Raw genomic sequence first — 20,145 nt, 5'->3', positions numbered from 1 at the left:
AGATGTAATTATACATAATCCCAAATTAAATGTACCTTTTCATGATAAAATGATGTCAACTAAAACTGCTTTTAATGAATACATTGATAAATTATTCAACCAAATTGAATATAAAGAACTTGATATAACAGAGTGTATATTTGATTTTAATGTCATCGAATTACCTCACAGTGGTAGACACAAGGCTTTAAAAATGTGTTCTGAAACAGATCCAGCAAAAAAGAAAAGCATTTGTCAAATAAAAAATTATGATAATATATGTTTGGCTAGATCAATTGTAACAGTTTTAGCTATCCAAAATCCTGAACTGTTAAGTGATAAATTATGTACTGAAAAATTATCAAGCAATGATATAATTTATATTAAAAAAGGGTGTATTTTACAAAAAACATTAGCTATAAAATTACATGATATATGCAAAATTCCTTTAGAAGTGTGCAGTTTAGAAGAAGTTAAAATATTTGAAAATTTTCTAGACATTCAGATCAATATAGTTTGCAGAGAAAATGGTAATGAAATTATATATAATGGTGATTATAAATCAACATGTATTTTTTTATATATATAAGAATAGAAATCATTTCAATGTCATTACATCAATGACAGGATTTTTAGGTAAGAATAAGTATTGTAATTATTGTAAAGTGGGCTATAAACGTTCAGATCAACATAAATGCCCTTTAAAATGTGATAGGTGTTTTGTTAAAGAATCTGATTGTGAAGGAGAGGAAATATTTTGTAAAAAATGTAACCGTAAATTTAAAGGAGAAGATTGTTTTGATAATCATAAAAAAGAATTTCCAAAGAAACCTAGTGTTTGTAAAGTTTTATGGAAATGTTTAAAATGTAAAAGAAATATTAAAAGATTTGAAAGAGACCCTGGTAAACATATATGTGGTGAATATCGTTATAATAATTGTTGGGAGTGGGTCACTAAAGGTCATGAGTGTTTCATGAAAAAAGTAAAGGAGGTGTATGTAAAGATAATTGTGCAAAAAATAAATGTATTAAAAAACAATGGTGTACGCTATGTAAATCGGATTATACAGAAAAATACTTATTTTTTTATGTTGAAACCAAGCAAGATACAGGAAGTGAATCTAGTTATATGTCATGATTTTCATGGAAACGAAACAGAATTTAAAAATGAAAACGATTTTTGTGAATGGTTATTTAGAGAGGAACGAATTGGATATACAGTTATAGCTCATTATGGAAAAGGATTTGATTTTCAATTTTTAGCTAAGTATTGTTTTAAAAAACATATAAAGATATTCACAATTTATCAAGGAAATAAGTTAGCATATATGAAAGCTGATGAGTATAATATAAGGTTTATTGATTCTATTAATTTTACAATGTGTGCACTCAAGAAATTTCCAAAAACATTCAATTTAAACGAACTGGCCAAGGGTTATTTTCCTCATTTATTCAACAAACAAAAGAATCAAAATTATATTGGTAAATATCCAGATAAATATTACTATGGATATAATTATATGATTGATGAAGACAGGAAAAAATTTGATAAATGGTATGATTCCATTAAACATGAAACCTTTGATTTCCAAAAGGAATTTATAAAATACTGCAGATCTGATATAGATATTTTAAGAAAAGGTTGTTTAGAATTAAGAAGATTATTCTTAGAAGCTGTGAATGTAGATCCGTTTAAATATGTAACTTTAGCTGGTCTATGTATGGCCATTTACAGAGATAAATTCTTGAAAGAAAATACAATAGCTATTGATGAAAATGTCATTCAAAAAGATCAGTACAGTAAAAAATCAATAGCTTGGTTAGATTACATATCAAAAAAGGAAAATATTAATATACGTCATGCTTTGAATGGAGGAGAGAAAAAATTCCAATTAGGTGAAAAATATTATAAGGTAGATGGATTTTATAAAAATACAGTATTTCAATTTAATGGATGTTTCTGGCATGGATGTAACAAATGTTCCACTAGAACACAAGTAAACACTGTTAATCAAATGCTTATGGAAGATTTATATAAACAAACTAAGAAGATCAATAAAAAATAATTAAAGCAGGTTATGAATTGGTAAATATCTGGGAGTGTGATTTTGATAATAATAAGGATATGAAACAATACATGAAAAAGGAATGGAAGAGAGATTTTATAGAACCTTTAAATCCTAGAGATGCTTTTTATGGTGGAAGATGTGAACCTACCAAATTAAAATATGAAATGAAAAGTAATGAAAAAGGCAGATATATTGACGTATGTTCTTTATATCCTACTGAAAATTATTTTGATAACTATCCAAAAGGTCATCCTATCAAAGTATTTAATCCTAAAAAATACAATGAAAATTGGTATGGATTGATAAAATGTAAAATACTTCCACCCAGAAAATTATATCATCCAGTATTACCTTATACAGCAGAAAAATTAATATTTTCACTATGCAGAATTTGCTCTGAAACAATAAAATGCAATCATTTCAAAACAACTTTAGAAAAGAAGAAATGCGAAATGTGTCATGAAATAAGAAATTCGGAATGTAAACACGATGATTGTGATTGATGCATTATTGGAACTTGGGCTACCGATGAGATCAGATTAGCTGTTAAAAAAGGATATAAAATATTGAATATTTATGAAGTGTGGAATTTCAAAAATAAATCGAATAAACTATTTAGAAAATATGTCAAGATGTTTTTAAAAATAAAATTAGAAACTTGTGATAAGTGGAAAAATAATTTCAAAAATGAAGAAGAGTATAGAAAAGTAGTTAAGGAAAAATTAAATATTAAATTAGATAAAATTGAAGAAAATCCAGGTTTGAGATTCATAGCTAAAATATGTTTAAATTCTTTATGGGTTAAGTTTGGCCAAAGAAATAATATGAAGCAAACTGAATATGTGATGGAAATTGAAGATTTTTATAGAATTATTCTAAATGATACTATTAAGGATTTGAATATGAATTTTTTAAACAACGATTGTGTGGAAATGAGTTATAAAATGAAAGATAAATTTGAAAAAAATAACTTCAATACTAATGTATATATAGCTGCTTTTACAATTAGTTCTGTCAGAATTAGATTATATGAAATGTTAGATATATTAGGAGATAAAGTACTTTATTATGATACAGATAGTGTAGTATATATAGACGACGGTACCAATAAAATTGAAACGGGATGCATGTTAGGAGAATGGACTGATGAATTGGGAAATGATAAATATATTACATCTTGGATAGCTGGAGCCTTTAAAGATTATGGGTATAAGTTAAATGATAAATCTGTACATGGAAAAGTAAAAGAATTTAAAATGTCTTATCAGAGTGAAACCATATTAGACTTTGATAATAGGACTAAAATAATAACAGGTGAAACAGATTGTTTAGATGTAGAAATCAATCAGTTTAAAATCGAAAAAAATAGAAATATTTCAAGTATTAAAACAAATAAATGTTATACCTTTGGATACGATAAACGTAGACTTTTAGATAATTATGATACTGTGCCTTTTGGCTTTTAAAAAATGTTTCTTAATAAATGGATAAGATTACAGTCATCCTAAACATTCAGGGATTTATTTTTCCCAATCGTAAGATTGTAAGAGAGATAGGATGGGTTCATTTAAATTTACCAATCGGTGAATATATTGGCGTATTTACACCCAATTGTGAATTGAATGATCAAGAATTGAAGATTGTACGTAAATGCACTTCAGAAGTACACGGATTAAGATTTAATAGAAATAAGAATAGTTTATGGATAAATCATCAAGACGTAAAAAATTATATAAATAACCTATATCAACTATATGGTGGTACATTTGCTTATAAAGGAGGTATTTTAGAAAAAGAGATATTAGATGAATTGAATATACCATCTATTGACATTGATGTACCTAAATGTACTAAAATTTTAGGACCTGGATGTTCGTCATACAAGTGTATGTATTACAGAAATTATATTGCAAAAAATGTTTCTAAATAAATGGAAGAATTCAATGACCTCAAACGATTTCCTGAAACATACAAATTAAATGAACTCGAGATAGGTAAATATAATTTAATATCGCTGAGAAAAATAAATACAAAATACGGTGACTCTATTGTAGCTAGATTAGAAGTAGACAATGATGAGAAAGATTTTTATCTCTCGAAATGTCAAGGGGAATTATCTGATAAAGCTATAAGAAAAATTAATAGTGGAAAATATATTTTTGATTTTAAAGGTAAAAATAAATATTACGATTATGATTTGCATGTAAAATAAAAAACGATATTTTAAATTTTATTAATAAGGGATTATTACTAAAGTCATAAAAAAATGAGGGATTATTACTATAAAAATAAGAATTTTGATTACTAAAGTCATATAAAATACAGGATTATTAATAAAATAAAAATTATTAATATAAAAAATAAGAATTTTTAAATATGCTGATTTTGTTTAATATTTCATATAAAAATGCAAAATATAGGTATATTTTAAGTTTTCTTAATATAAAAATAGGAAATTAATAGTAGTATATGAGGAAGGGGCAAAGTGTCCTGTAGCCCCCCCCCCCATATACTACTCATCAATACAACTGAAAATATTATTTTAATCTGCCTTTATTTTCTTCCAGTTTCTAAAAAAATTTTGTTCAATTCAATTTAAGAACTTAATGCACTTATTACATTTCAAAATGCATTTATATTACATTATAAATAAATATATAATATCACATTAAAAACAAGTATGAAAATGTTCAATTTTCTAAGGATTAAATTACCCTATTTTTTGTGTTCAATTCCTCAAATCTGCATTCTCAAGTTCTTCTAATGCTTTACCAAGACTATTCTGTCAGTTTCCTTTCCGAAATATCAAACCACTAAAAAAAGTGACATTTTATGATCATTCATTTTAGCAAAGGGAGATCTTAAAGCAAAACTGTTATGTTTTCTAAAATTTACAAAATAGAGAAAATAGAAAATAGCTTTGATAATATTTCATCAGAATTTTGTAATATCCAAACAGCTCTTAAAAATATTTTTCTGCCTTTAGAAGATAAATCAGCGAAACTCGCTATTCTTTTCAGGAATATATATCAAGTTTGCACTTCAGGGATCTCAAACAACATATTTTCAGTTTAAACTTTTCTTCTCAATTTCTAATTTAAATCTGTTGATAGTGCTGCAAATGTAAAAAAAACATGAAATCACACAGTTAAATTGAACCCATAAATTAAGTAAATTCTTTTTTTGGTATGAAAAATCAAATTTCATCTAAAAGTTCCTCAAATTTGAGAAGAAACTGTATACAACGTAAAAAGTTTGTCCTATTGAGATTCTATTTCCTGTAACAACTCAGAGAACTTGTGATTTTTTAAAGCACATTCAGATATAAATTTTAAGAATTCTAGTTAAAATAGACAAAAGATCATAAAATAAATGCATATTAACTTATGCACACAATAATGCTCGTTTCTGAATCTACCTTTGTTGTCAGTCTTAGAGATTTTTTAAAAACGTTTTGCAGTAAATGTAAGCAAATAAAGTAATTTATAGTATACTTGTTGTGTACCACCATTACATCTGAAAACCTAGTGCCACGAGTGTCGTAGGTTTGCCATCTTTGCTTTATAGTGACCAGATTATAGAATGACAACAAGTAGTCATCACAAAAGATCATACATAAGTAATTTTGTGATGTTACATTTCAATGACTTAATTTGTAAATTTATCCACAAAACACAACCAAAATAGAGAATTAAAATTTTATGGAAAAAATATACATGGCAGTGATATATTATTAAATTATAAAAGTTTATTAAAAAAAAGGATAATTAAAAAGATAATACATAAATTTAGTTCAACATCATAGTCTTTCATTCTCAGATGTAAGGAAAAGTGGGGAAAGATCGTTTAGCTAAGATTTAAAGGGTGTTGGAGTTGATCTGCTCAACATAGAAGCTGTCAGATATCCCTTGTTTAGTTTTGTACAAGACAACAGTCATGAAAAGTCACACATATATAACTTTTGTTATAAATTATTTTTTTCTAGAAAAAGTCAAATCACCCCATTAATAAGACCAGGAATAAATGCTAACTCTATGGGAAATTTAGAAAAGCTAGAATTTCAATGAAAAAGTAGCAGACATTTCCATTTTATAAGGAAATTTACTGAAATTATGCAGGCAATTTACATGTGATGTAGTCAAGACTGTACTCAAGGGAGGGGGACAAAACATCTAGGGGTCTGACCAAAATTCATTACGAAAACTATAGCATTTTTTTAAAAGAAAATTGCAGAGAATTTTTTATATCAAAGCATAAACTACAATTCTGCTGTCTTCAAAAACTACACAAAATATGAAAATAGAAGCAATAAACTTTGTTCCATGAAACTTTTGTTCAATCTTGAATGCAGTTATTTTCTTCCTTCAATGTTTTCTAGCTTTCATGGTCTCAGCCTAGGGAAAGATTGGGTGTTACCCTGTCTAACCCCCAAGAGTAAAGGTTCTACTGAAGAGTGATACTAATGAACCTTATTGTTTGTTATGAATCGTTAGTAATTACGTTTATTAAGCTGTACTAAAAATAATTGTAATAACGCTAGATTTAAAAACAAAAGAACATTAAAGTTGATACAGAAAAACAAGTTTATCTATACAGATGCATTGAATTAATCACCAACAATATGATAGGTGCATCTATTTGACAAGTGACGTGTAATTCAGAGTTTGCCCACTGAAAAACAAAATTAATTTTGACACAATCAAGGTACCCAGTTTCCCCCCTACTCTCCCGTTATAATATTTAAAATAATAAGGGAATTAATACCTTTGATAACTGGATTAGAATGAACAATTATGTTGTTTTCTTTTCTTCTTTCATTTAGCTTAAACAAAGTTTTCCAAAAATCACACAAAGCTTCAGAATAAGTCTGTAAAAAATTCATACTAACAATTTAATAACAATTCAGTAAAAGAATATATTAGCATAAAGACTATGGAGAATGCACAAAAAGAAGACTGTGAATAATTGTGTAATCTGGTGAACAGATTTTCACATACTAAGGTGCAATATTAATTGGTTTGAGAATATTGATATAGTATCAAATCAAGCATATTAGCATAAAAAAGTATCATTGCCACAAATACTATAAAACAAAATTGGAACATAAGATTTCGTAAAGATATTCGTAAAAATTTTCTAGGAAGTTAGTTACAAATTCCTGTAGAAATTATTGATGACACACTTTAAAATTAATTTTTTTTATTATTGAAAAATGGCTGGCAAGTTTTAACTTAGAACAAATTGGCATATTATTAAAACAGTTATTAATGAAACAATTTAATGATTAAAAATATTAATGAACTTTAAAGTAAAAAAAAAACAATTTGACTTTGTGGGATGTCTTACAATAAATTTTTTAACTCTAGGAAATTTTAGGTGATTTTTATTTTACTTTTTAAAATACAAACTATAATTTTTAGCAAATAATTGTGATTTCTTTCGCTTTTATTCATCATGACATTTTTATTCATCACTCATACTACAAAATTGCTAATCTAGAAGAAACAGTGTTGGGAGTTGTATAAAATGTGTGCATGTATCCACACATTAATGCACTTAGATAAGAAAAAAAAAAGACTTAATACCTAATTCCTGAAAGCTAGTAGTCTCAGAAAATATAATGCAGTTTTTTAGGCAATTGCAAATAAGAAAAACATTTACAAAAAACAAATAAAAAACTGAATAACTTCAGATCTAATGATTAATTTTTCACACACTAATAAGGACATGGCACTGTGTGTAGCGTAAAATCTTAATATCAATTACATTATGTGGCACTGAATTTAAATGTGCTATTTAGTTTGAGGCCCCTGAAAGGTTTTCTTGGTTATTCTCAACAAGTTTTGTGCTGGATAACAAAAAGAAAGAGAGTGGGGCCACTATGATGTTCTGGTGGCTTTGTGTGTGCATAATATATGAAAAATAAAATCTTTTTAATAATAATGATATGCATTATAAATATCAAGAAAAGAAAAACTAAAAGTAAATAAATAAAATTAAAATGTTAAGTATAAGTTTTACAATTAAGTGTATGTTTCATAAGGATCGAAATAGAAAAATAAATTTAAGAAAAATTCTATATCTAATTTATCAGAAAAGAACAGTTTTCCCTGTCATATGAGACAAATTAAAGTTGCGAAAAATTGCGTCAAATACATATAATAAAAAAAAGCTACAATACCTTTTTTTCATTTCATAATATTAAAAGGGAAAAAAACTGAAACAAACACAGTTATATATTAAAAATGAAATGACATTATAGATCACACTAAGAAATAACTAATAAGTACTAAAAAGTTGAAAAAAAGTTTTATGAAAAATATTTAAAAACTTTTAAAAAAATTTTCAAAGTTCTGAGTATTTTTTATAAAAATATACTAATTTAAACACTCAAAAAAAAAATTTTGAAATAAGAAAAATATAGGTAAATAGATAAAGTAAAATAAACATTTATTTTAAAAATTATAAATAAATTTCTTAAAAATTTTGAAATAAATATTTGTGTACTACTGGCTGTGAACTATTTGTTGACATATATTGAACAAATATTGTCTTCCCTTGCATCCTATATTAAAAAGAAAATATAAAAAGTATTAAGGGTCTTTTTCCTTTCCTTTGACCTTGAGAAAGATTCGTTAAAATCAAATACATTTACAAAACATAAAAACTATACATAAATGTTATATATTTAAGAGTTGATTTTAGTAATTTAATTGTTTTTGTTGTTTTATTTATAAAGATGATTTACTTCTAAAATTAACTGTTTTTATTTCAAAATACAAAAACTCAAACCTGCATATGATGTTATCATGATATAAATAGATAAATCTCATAACTGATCAGCAATAGTTTTGGTGCAGTCTAAGGAGTTCTTAAATGAGGTCTATTCTTCTTAGTCTTTTAAAAATAGAACATTTTAATCTCAATTCTCGAAGCTTATTGAAAAAACAAAAAATTAAATTTTTTGCCAAATTTGTATACTATTTGTTTTGATTAAGACGTTTCTGACCTTCTATTTCTGTTACATGAGTTCTTTAATTTTAAATTACATGATCAGCCTGACCTAAAGCAACTGGCTCACCCGTTGTTTAACCTCAAGGGACATTCTCACTGTTTAGGAAAAATTCGCGAATGGGAGACAGAGATTTGAAGCGTAACCTGGTAAATGAAATCTTTTAGCGGGAAAGGCTAAAACAAAACACTTGGGTATAGAAAAGTACTAAAAGAGGCAGCGAAAATATGTATTTAAAAGTTTTTCAGACTTGCCATCACAGTTTGGACCTTTTGGAGAGGGGGTTAGATGTTTCCATGACACTGGTTGGGATCATAGGTTCGCGTGCTTTTTGACAGCCCTATCGAAATAAGGTGGTTTGGAATATAGTAGGGAGATTTCGCTGACCTAAAGATTAAAGAAAATGACGTAAATTATTACGTTTTAAATAATTTTTTAATCCATTGTACGTTCTTCTGCAAAGAAAGACAATTGGTTTTATACATAGAACACATTTGCTATGCTAAACTGTCGTGAAAATATCGTAAAACAAGTTTAGAAGAATAATATAATTTAAACAAACTACTTTTCCGGGTTTTTTCCAGTTTTTAAGCATTATTTGAATATTCCCGAACAGAAAAAAATATTTTTTATATATAGAATCCCTTAAAACATCGATAAACACGTTAAACAAATGATATAATGCAAAATAAACAAAAGAAAAAAAAATTTAAAAATTGACCACAGCCGAGGCTCGAACCCGGTCCCCCACGCTCCAATCGTAAGTCACTAGCGCCTGGTCTTAGCCGTTGGACCACGCTTATACGACGTTCGTGCTACTGCATAGCATTAATTACCCTCTCCCCGTTAGTTAAACAAAAGACATGAGGGGTGACTGCGACCTCCCTAATCTATCTATAAATATTTACTTAAGTAGGGTGATTTGGTTCTTAGAGGCCTACTTCCATTCCGAGTTGAAAATTATAGCTTAATATTCAAGGGAGTTAGGTGGTCTTGAAATTTGAGCCTTTTTCCCGCCAATTTATTTTATTTAATTTTTTAATCCATTGTGCGTTCTTCTGCAAAGAAAGACAATTGGTTTTATACATAGAAAACTTTTGCTATGCTAAACTGTCGTGAAAATATCGTAAAACAAGTTTAGAAAAATAATATATTTTAAACAAATTACTTTTCCGGGTTTTTTCCAGTTTTTAAGCATTATTTGAATTTTCCCAAACAGAAAAAAATATTTTTTATACATAGAATCCCTTAAAACATCGATAAACACGTTAAATAAATAATATAATGCAAAATAAACAAAAGAAGAAAAAAATTTTTAAAATTTACGACAGCCGAGGTTCGAACCCGGTCCCCCACGCTCCAATCGTAAGTCACTAGCGCATGGTCGTAGCCGTTGGACCACGCTTATACGACGTTCGTGCTACTGAGGAGCTTTAATTACCCTCTCCCCGTTAGTTAAACAAAAGACATGAGGGGTGACTGCGACCTCCCTAATCTATCTATAAATATTTACTTAAGTAGGGTGGTTTGGTTCATAGAGGCCTACTTCCATTCCGAGTTTGAAAATTATAGCTTAATATTCAAGGGAGTTAGGCGGTCTTGAAATTTGAGCCTTTTTCCCACCAATTTATTTTATTTAATTTTTTAATCCATTGTGCGTTCTTCTGCAAAGAAAGACAATTGGTTTTATACATAGAACACCTTTGCTATGCTAAACTGTCGTGAAAATATCGTAAAACGAGTTTAGAAAAATAATATAATTTAAACAAACTACTTTTCCGGGTTTTTTGCAGTTTTTAAGCATTATTTGAATTTTACCGAACAGAAAAAAATATTTTTTATTTATAGAAACCCTTAAAACATCGATAAACACGTTAAATAAATAACATAATGCAAAATAAACAAAAGAAGAAAAAAATTTAAAAATTGACCACAGCCGAGGTTCGAACCCGCTCCCCACGCTCCAATCATAAGTCACTAGCGCATGGTCTTAGCCGTTGGACCACGCTTATACAACGTTCGCGCTACTACATAGCTTTAATTACCCTCTCCCCGTTAGTTAAACAAAAGACATGAGGGATGACTGCGACCTCCCTAATCTATCTATAAATATTTACTTAAGTAGGGTGGTTTGGTTCATAGAGGCCTACTTCCATTCCGAGTTTGAAAATTATAGCTTAATATTCAAGGGAGTTAGGTGGTCTTGAAATTTGAGCCTTTTTCCCGGCAATTTATTTTATTTAATTTTTTAATCCATTGTGCGTTCTTCTGCAAAGAAAGACAATTGGTTTTATACATAGAACACATTTGCTATGCTAAACTGTCGTGAAAATATCGTAAAACAAGTTTAGAAAAACAGTATAATTTCAACAAACTACTTTTCCGGATTTTTTCCAGTTTTGAAGCATTATTTGAATTTTCCCGAACAGAAAAAAAATATTTTTTAGATATAGAATCCCTTAAAACATCGATAAACACGTTAAATAAATAATATAATGCAAAATAAACAAATAAAAAAAAATTTAAAAATTGACCACAGCCGAGGTTCGAACCCGGTCCCCCACGCTCCAATCGTAAGTCACTTGCGCATGGTCTTAGCCGATGGACCACGCTTATACGACGTTCGTGCTACAACTTTGCTTTAATTACCCTCTCCCCGTTAGTTAAACAAAAGACATGAGGGGTGACTGCGACCTCCCTAATCTATCTATAAATATTTACTTATGTAGGGTGGTTTGGTTCATAGAGGCCTACTTTTTGTCTGAGTTTGAAAATTATAGCTTAATATTCAAGGGAGTTAGGCGGTCTTGAAATTTGAGCCTTTTTCAAGCCAATTTATTTTATTTAATTTTTTAATCCATTGTGCGCTCTTCTGCAAAGAAGGACAATTGGTTTTATACATAGAACACCTTTGCTATGCTAAACTGTCGTGAAAATATCGTAAAACAAGTTTAGAAAAATAATATAATTTAAACAATCTACTTTTCCGGATTTTTTCCAGTTTTTAAGCATTATTTGAATTTTCCCGAACAGAAAAAAATATTTTTTATATATAGAATCCCTTAAAACATCGATAAACACGTTAAATAAATAATATAATGCAAAATAAACAAAAGAAAAAAAAATTTAAAAATTGACCACAGCCGAGATTCGAAACCGGTCCCCCACGCTCCAATAGTAAGTCACTAGAGCATGGTCTTAGCTGTAGGACAACGCTTATACAACGTTCGCGCTACTACATAGCTTTAATTACCCTCTCCCCGTTAGTTAAACAAAAGACATGAGGGATGACTGCGACCTCCCTAATCTATCTATAAATATTTACTTAAGTAGGGTGGTTTGGTTCATAGAGGCCTACTTCCATTCCGAGTTTGAAAATTATAGCTTAATATTCAAGGGAGTTAGGTGGTCTTGAAATTTGAGCCTTTTTCCCGCCAATTTATTTTATTTAATTTTTTAATCCATTGTGCGTTCTTCTGCAAAGAAAGACAATTGGTTTTATACATAGAACACATTTGCTATGCTAAACTGTCGTGAAAATATCGTAAAACAAGTTTAGAAAAACAGTATAATTTCAACAAACTACTTTTCCGGATTTTTTCCAGTTTTGAAGCATTATTTGAATTTTCCCGAACAGAAAAAAAATATTTTTTAGATATAGAATCCCTTAAAACATCGATAAACACGTTAAATAAATAATATATTGCAAAATAAACAAATAAAAAAAAATTTAAAAATTGACCACAGCCGAGGTTCGAACCCGGTCCCCCACGCTCCAATCGTAAGTCACTTGCGCATGGTCTTAGCCGATGGACCACGCTTATACGACGTTCGTGCTACAACTTTGCTTTAATTACCCTCTCCCCGTTAGTTAAACAAAAGACATGAGGGGTGACTGCGACCTCCCTAATCTATCTATAAATATTTACTTAAGTAGGGTGGTTTGGTTCATAGAGGCCTACTTTTTGTCTGAGTTTGAAAATTATAGCTTAATATTCAAGGGAGTTAGGCGGTCTTGAAATTTGAGCCTTTTTCCCGCCAATTTATTTTATTTAATTTTTTAATCCATTGTGCGCTCTTCTGCAAAGAAGGACAATTGGTTTTATACATAGAACACCTTTGCTATGCTAAACTGTCGTGAAAATATCGTAAAACAAGTTTAGAAAAATAATATAATTTAAACAATCTACTTTTCCGGATTTTTTCCAGTTTTTAAGCATTATTTGAATTTTCCCGAACAGAAAAAAATATTTTTTATATATAGAATCCCTTAAAACATCGATAAACACGTTAAATAAATAATATAATGCAAAATAAACAAAAGAAAAAAAAATTTAAAAATTGACCACAGCCGAGATTCGAAACCGGTCCCCCACGCTCCAATCGTAAGTCACTAGAGCATGGTCTTAGCTGTAGGACAACGCTTATACAACGTTCGCGCTACTACATAGCTTTAATTACCCTCTCCCCGTTAGTTAAACAAAAGACATGAGGGATGACTGCGACCTCCCTAATCTATCTATAAATATTTACTTAAGTAGGGTGGTTTGGTTCATAGAGGCCTACTTCCATTCCGAGTTTGAAAATTATAGCTTAATATTCAAGGGAGTTAGGTGGTCTTGAAATTTGAGCCTTTTTCCCGCCAATTTATTTTATTTAATTTTTTAATCCATTGTGCGTTCTTCTGCAAAGAAAGACAATTGGTTTTATACATAGAACACCTTTGCTATGCTAAACTGTCGTGAAAATATCGTAAAACAAGTTTAGAAAAACAGTATAATTTCAACAAACTACTTTTCCGGATTTTTTCCAGTTTTGAAGCATTATTTGAATTTTCCCGAACAGAAAAAAATATTTTTTAGATATAGAATCCCTTAAAACATCGATAAACACGTTAAATAAATAATATAATGCAAAATAAACAAATAAAAAAAAATTTAAAAATTGACCACAGCCGAGGTTCGAACCCGGTCCCCCACGCTCCAATCGTAAGTCACTAGCGCATGGTCTTAGCCGTTGGACCACGCTTATACGACGTTCGTGCTACAACTTTGCTTTAATTACCCTCTCCCCGTTAGTTAAACAAAAGACATGAGGGGTGGCTGCGACCTCCCTAATCTATCTATAAATATTTACTTAAGTAGGGTGGTTTGGTTCATAGAGGCCTATTTTTTGTCTGAGTTTGAAAATTATAGCTTAATATTCAAGGGAGTTAGGCGGTCTTGAAATTTGAGCCTTTTTCCCGCCAATTTATTTTATTTAATTTTTTAATCCATTGTGCGTTCTTCAGCAAAGAAAGACAATTAGTTTTATACATAGAGCACCTTTGCTATGCTAAACTGTCGTGAAAATTTCGTAAAACAAGTTTAGAAAAATAATATAATTTAAACTAACTACTTTTCCGGGATTTTTCCAGTTTTTAAGCATTATTTGAATTTTCCCGAACAGAAAAAAATATTTTTTATATATAGAATCATTTAAAACACCGATAAACACGTTAAATAAATAATATAATGCAAAATAAACAGAAAGAAAAAAAAAAGAAAAATTGACCACAGCCGAGGTTCGAACCCGGTCCCCCACGCTCCAATCGTAAGTCACTTGCGCATGGTCTTAGCCGTTGGACCACGCTTATACGACGTTCGTGCTACTACATAGCTTTAATTACCCTCTCCCCGTTAGTTAAACAAAAGACATGAGGGGTGACTGCGACCTCCCTAATCTATCTAAAATTATTTACTTAAGTGGGATGGTTTGGTTCATAGAGGCCTACTTCCATTCCGAGTTTGAAAATTATAGCTTAATATTCAAGGGAGTTAGGCGGTCTTGAAATTTGAGCCTTTTTCCCGCCAATTTATTTTATTTAATTTTTTAATCCATTGTGCGTTCTTCTGCAGAGAAGGACAATTGGTTTTATACATAGAACACCTTTGCTATGCTAAACTGTCGTGAAAATATCGTAAAACAAGTTTAGAAAAATAATATAATTTAAACAAACTACTTTTCCGGAATTTTTCCAGTTTTTAAGCATTATTTGAATTTTCCCGAAGAGAAAAAAATATTTTTTATATATAGAATCCCTTAGAACATCGATAAAAACGTTAAATAAATAATATAATGCAAAATAAACAAAAGAAAAAAAAATTAAAAATTGACCACAGCCGAGGTTCGAACCTGGTCCCCCGTGCTCCAATCGTAAGTCATTAGCGCATGGTCTTAGCCGTTGGACCACGCTTATACGACGTTCGTGCTACTACATAGCTTTAATTACCCTCTCCCCGTTAGTTAAACAAAAGACATGAGGGGTGACTGCGACCTCCCTGATCTATCTATAAATATTTACTTGAGTAGGGTGGTTTGGTTCATAGAGGCCTACTTCCATTCCGAGTTTGAAAATTATAGCTTAATATTCAAGGGAGTTAGGCGGTCATGAAATTTGAACCTTTTTCCCGCCAATTTATTTTATTTAATTTTTTAATCCATTGTGCGTTCTTCTGTTAAGAAAGACAATTGGTTTTATACATAGAACACCTTTGCTATGCTAAACTGTCGTGAAAACATCGTAAAACAAGTTTAGAAGAATAATATAATTTAAACAAACTACTTTTCCGGGTTTTTTTCCAGTTTTTAAGCATTATTTGAATTTTACCGAACAGAAAAAAATATTTTTTATATATAGAATCCCTTAAAACATCGATAAACAAGTTAAATAAATAATATAATGCAAATAAAACAAAAGAAAAAAAATTAAAAATTGACCACAGCCGAGGTTCGAACCCGGTCCCCCGTGCTCCAATCGTAAGTCACTAGCTCATGGTCTTAGCCGTTGGACCACGCTTATACGACGTTCGTGCTACTACATAGCTTTAATTACCCTCTCCCCGTTAGTTAAACAAAAGACATGAGGGGTGACTGCGACCTCCCTGATCTATCTATAAATATTTACTTGAGTAGGGTGGTTTGGTTCATAGAGGCCTACTTCCATTCCGAGTTTGAAAATTATAGCTTAATATTCAAGGGAGTTAGGTGGTCTTGAAATTTGAGCCTTTTTCCCGCCAATTTATTTTATTTAATTTTTTAATCCATTGTGCGTTCTTCTGCAAAGAAAGACAATTGGTTTTATACATAGAACACCTTTGCTATGCTAAACTGTCGTGAAAATATCGTAAAACAAGTTTAGAAAAACAGTATAATTTCAACAAACTACTTTTCCGGATTTTTTCCAGTTTTGAAGCATTATTTGAATTTTCCCGAACAGAAAAAAATATTTTTTAGATATAGAATCCCTTAAAACATCGATAAACACGTTAAATAAATAATATAATGCAAAATAAACAAATAAAAAAAAATTTAAAAATTGACCACAGCCGAGGTTCGAACCCGGTCCCCCACGCTCCAATCGTAAGTCACTAGCGCATGGTCTTAGCCGTTGGACCACGCTTATACGACGTTCGTGCTACAACTTTGCTTTAATTACCCTCTCCCCGTTAGTTAAACAAAAGACATGAGGGGTGGCTGCGACCTCCCTAATCTATCTATAAATATTTACTTAAGTAGGGTGGTTTGGTTCATAGAGGCCTATTTTTTGTCTGAGTTTGAAAATTATAGCTTAATATTCAAGGGAGTTAGGCGGTCTTGAAATTTGAGCCTTTTTCCCGCCAATTTATTTTATTTAATTTTTTAATCCATTGTGCGTTCTTCAGCAAAGAAAGACAATTAGTTTTATACATAGAGCACCTTTGCTATGCTAAACTGTCGTGAAAATTTCGTAAAACAAGTTTAGAAAAATAATATAATTTAAACTAACTACTTTTCCGGGATTTTTCCAGTTTTTAAGCATTATTTGAATTTTCCCGAACAGAAAAAAATATTTTTTATATATAGAATCATTTAAAACACCGATAAACACGTTAAATAAATAATATAATGCAAAATAAACAAAAGAAAAAAAAAAGAAAAATTGACCACAGCCGAGGTTCGAACCCGGTCCCCCACGCTCCAATCGTAAGTCACTTGCGCATGGTCTTAGCCGTTGGACCACGCTTATACGACGTTCGTGCTACTACATAGCTTTAATTACCCTCTCCCCGTTAGTTAAACAAAAGACATGAGGGGTGACTGCGACCTCCCTAATCTATCTAAAATTATTTACTTAAGTGGGATGGTTTGGTTCATAGAGGCCTACTTCCATTCCGAGTTTGAAAATTATAGCTTAATATTCAAGGGAGTTAGGCGGTCTTGAAATTTGAGCCTTTTTCCCGCCAATTTATTTTATTTAATTTTTTAATCCATTGTGCGTTCTTCTGCAGAGAAGGACAATTGGTTTTATACATAGAACACCTTTGCTATGCTAAACTGTCGTGAAAATATCGTAAAACAAGTTTAGAAAAATAATATAATTTAAACAAACTACTTTTCCGGAATTTTTCCAGTTTTTAAGCATTATTTGAATTTTCCCGAAGAGAAAAAAATATTTTTTATATATAGAATCCCTTAGAACATCGATAAAAACGTTAAATAAATAATATAATGCAAAATAAACAAAAGAAAAAAAAATTAAAAATTGACCACAGCCGAGGTTCGAACCCGGTCCCCCGTGCTCCAATCGTAAGTCACTAGCGCATGGTCTTAGCCGTTGGACCACGCTTATACGACGTTCGTGCTACTACATAGCTTTAATTACCCTCTCCCCGTTAGTTAAACAAAAGACATGAGGGGTGACTGCGACCTCCCTGATCTATCTATAAATATTTACTTGAGTAGGGTGGTTTGGTTCATAGAGGCCTACTTCCATTCCGAGTTTGAAAATTATAGCTTAATATTCAAGGGAGTTAGGCGGTCATGAAATTTGAACCTTTTTCCCGCCAATTTATTTTATTTAATTTTTTAATCCATTGTGCGTTCTTCTGTTAAGAAAGACAATTGGTTTTATACATAGAACACCTTTGCTATGCTAAACTGTCGTGAAAACATCGTAAAACAAGTTTAGAAGAATAATATAATTTAAACAAACTACTTTTCCGGGTTTTTTTCCAGTTTTTAAGCATTATTTGAATTTTACCGAACAGAAAAAAATATTTTTTGTATATAGAATCCCTTAAAACATCGATAAACACGTTAAATAAATAATATAATGCAAATTAAACAAAAGAAAAAGAAATTAAAAATTGACAACAGCCGAGGTTCGAACCCGGTCCCCCGTGCTCCAATCGTAAGTCACTAGCGCATGGTCTTAGCCGTTGGACCACGCTTATACGACGTTCGTGCTACTACATAGCTTTAATTACCCTCTCCCCGTTAGTTAAACAAAAGACATGAGGGGTGACTGCGACCTCCCTGATCTATCTATAAATATTTACTTGAGTAGGGTGGTTTGGTTCATAGAGGCCTTCTTCCATTCCGAGTTTGAAAATTATAGCTTAATATTCAAGGGAGTTAGGCGGTCTTGAAATTTGAACCTTTTTCCCGCCAATTTATTTTATTTAATTTTTTAATCCATTGTGCGTTCTTCTGCAAAGAAAGACAATTGGTTTTATACATAGAACACCTTTGCTATGCTAAACTGTCGTGAAAACATCGTAAAACAAGTTTAGAAGAATAATATAATTTAAACAAACTACTTTTCCGGGTTTTTTTCCAGTTTTTAAGCATTATTTGAATTTTACCGAACAGAAAAAAATATTTTTTATATATAGAATCCCTTAAAACATCGATAAACACGTTAAATAAATAATATAATGCAAATAAAACAAAAGAAAAAAAATTAAAAATTGACCACAGCCGAGGTTCGAACCCGGTCCCCCGTGCTCCAATCGTAAGTCACTAGCTCATGGTCTTAGCCGTTGGACCACGCTTATACGACGTTCGTGCTACTACATAGCTTTAATTACCCTCTCCCCGTTAGTTAAACAAAAGACATGAGGGGTGACTGCGACCTCCCTGATCTATCTATAAATATTTACTTGAGTAGGGTGGTTTGGTTCATAGAGGCCTACTTCCATTCCGAGTTTGAAAATTATAGCTTAATATTCAAGGGAGTTAGGCGTTCTTGAAATTTGAACCTTTTTCCCGCCAATTTATTTTATTTAATTTTTTAATCCATTGTGCGTTCTTCTGCAAAGAAAGACAATTGGTTTTATACATAGAACACCTTTGCTATGCTAAACTGTCCTGAAAACATCGTAAAACAAGTTTAGAAGAATAATATAATTTAAACAAACTACTTTTCCGGGTTTTTTTCCAGTTTTTAAGCATTATTTGAATTTTACCGAACAGAAAAAAATATTTTTTATATATAGAATCCCTTAAAACATCGATAAACACGTTAAATAAATAATATAATGCAAAATAAACAAAAGAAAAAAAATTTAAAAATTGGCCACAGCCGAAGTTCGAACCCGGTCCCCCGCGCTCCAATCGTAAGTCACTAGCGCATGGACTTAGCCGTTGGACCACGCTTATACGAAATTCGTGCTACTACATAGCTTTAATTACCCTCTCCCCGTTAGTTAAACAAAAGACATGAGGGGTGACTGCGACCTCCCTAATCTATCTATAAATATTTACTTAAGTAGGGTTGTTTGGTTCTTTGAGGCCTACTTCCATTCCGAGTTTGAAAATTATAGCTTAATATTCAAGGGAGTTAGGCGATCTTGAAATTTGAGCCTTTTTCACGCCAATTTATTTTATTTAATTTTTTAATCCATTGTACGTTCTTCAGCAAAGAAAGACAATTAGTTTTATACATAGAACACCTTTGCTATGCTAAACTGTCATGAAAATTTCGTAAAACAAGTTTAGAAAAATAATATAATTTAAACAAACTACTTTTCCGGGATTTTTCCAGTTTTTAAGCATTATTTGAATTTTCCCGAACAGAAAAAAATATTTTTTATATATAGAATCCCTTAAAACACCGATAAACACGTTAAATAAATAATATAATGCAAAATAAACAAAAGAAAAAAAAATTAAAAATTGACCACAGCCGAGGTTCGAACCCGGTCCCCCACGCTCCAATCGTAAGTCACTAGCGCATGGTCTTAGCCGTTGGACCACGCTTATACGACGACGTTCGTGCTACTA

The 20,145-nt window shown here is 30.5% G+C and overlaps 1 protein-coding gene across 6 annotated transcripts in view; it reads right to left on the bottom strand.

Annotated features, from left to right (window-relative positions):
* Positions 1-20,145, bottom strand: part of LOC147816182 (cofilin/actin-depolymerizing factor homolog) — a 70,310-nt gene that overhangs the window by 26,207 nt on the left and 23,958 nt on the right. For 2 of the 6 annotated variants that reach the window (XM_087158337.1, XM_087158340.1), the window contains exons 4-6: positions 9,315-9,447; positions 6,813-6,915; positions 4,763-4,861 (exon numbers count right to left, since the gene is read on the bottom strand). The gene's annotated coding sequence lies outside the window, so the exon portion shown is untranslated. Of the gene's footprint in view, positions 1-4,762; positions 4,862-6,812; positions 6,916-8,840; positions 9,095-9,314; positions 9,448-20,145 lie in introns of those variants that run through there. The other 4 variants (XM_087158336.1, XM_087158339.1, XM_087158338.1 and 1 more) reach the window with 3 other exon arrangements.

Source organism: Parasteatoda tepidariorum, chromosome 2, assembly GCF_982258835.1.
Source record: "Parasteatoda tepidariorum strain Cologne lab strain chromosome 2, Ptep-v5.0, whole genome shotgun sequence".
Classification (NCBI taxonomy): Eukaryota; Metazoa; Arthropoda; class Arachnida; order Araneae; family Theridiidae; genus Parasteatoda; species Parasteatoda tepidariorum.
Note: the sequence above shows the minus strand (reverse complement) of the source record. Positions and strands in the feature narration are given on the sequence as shown.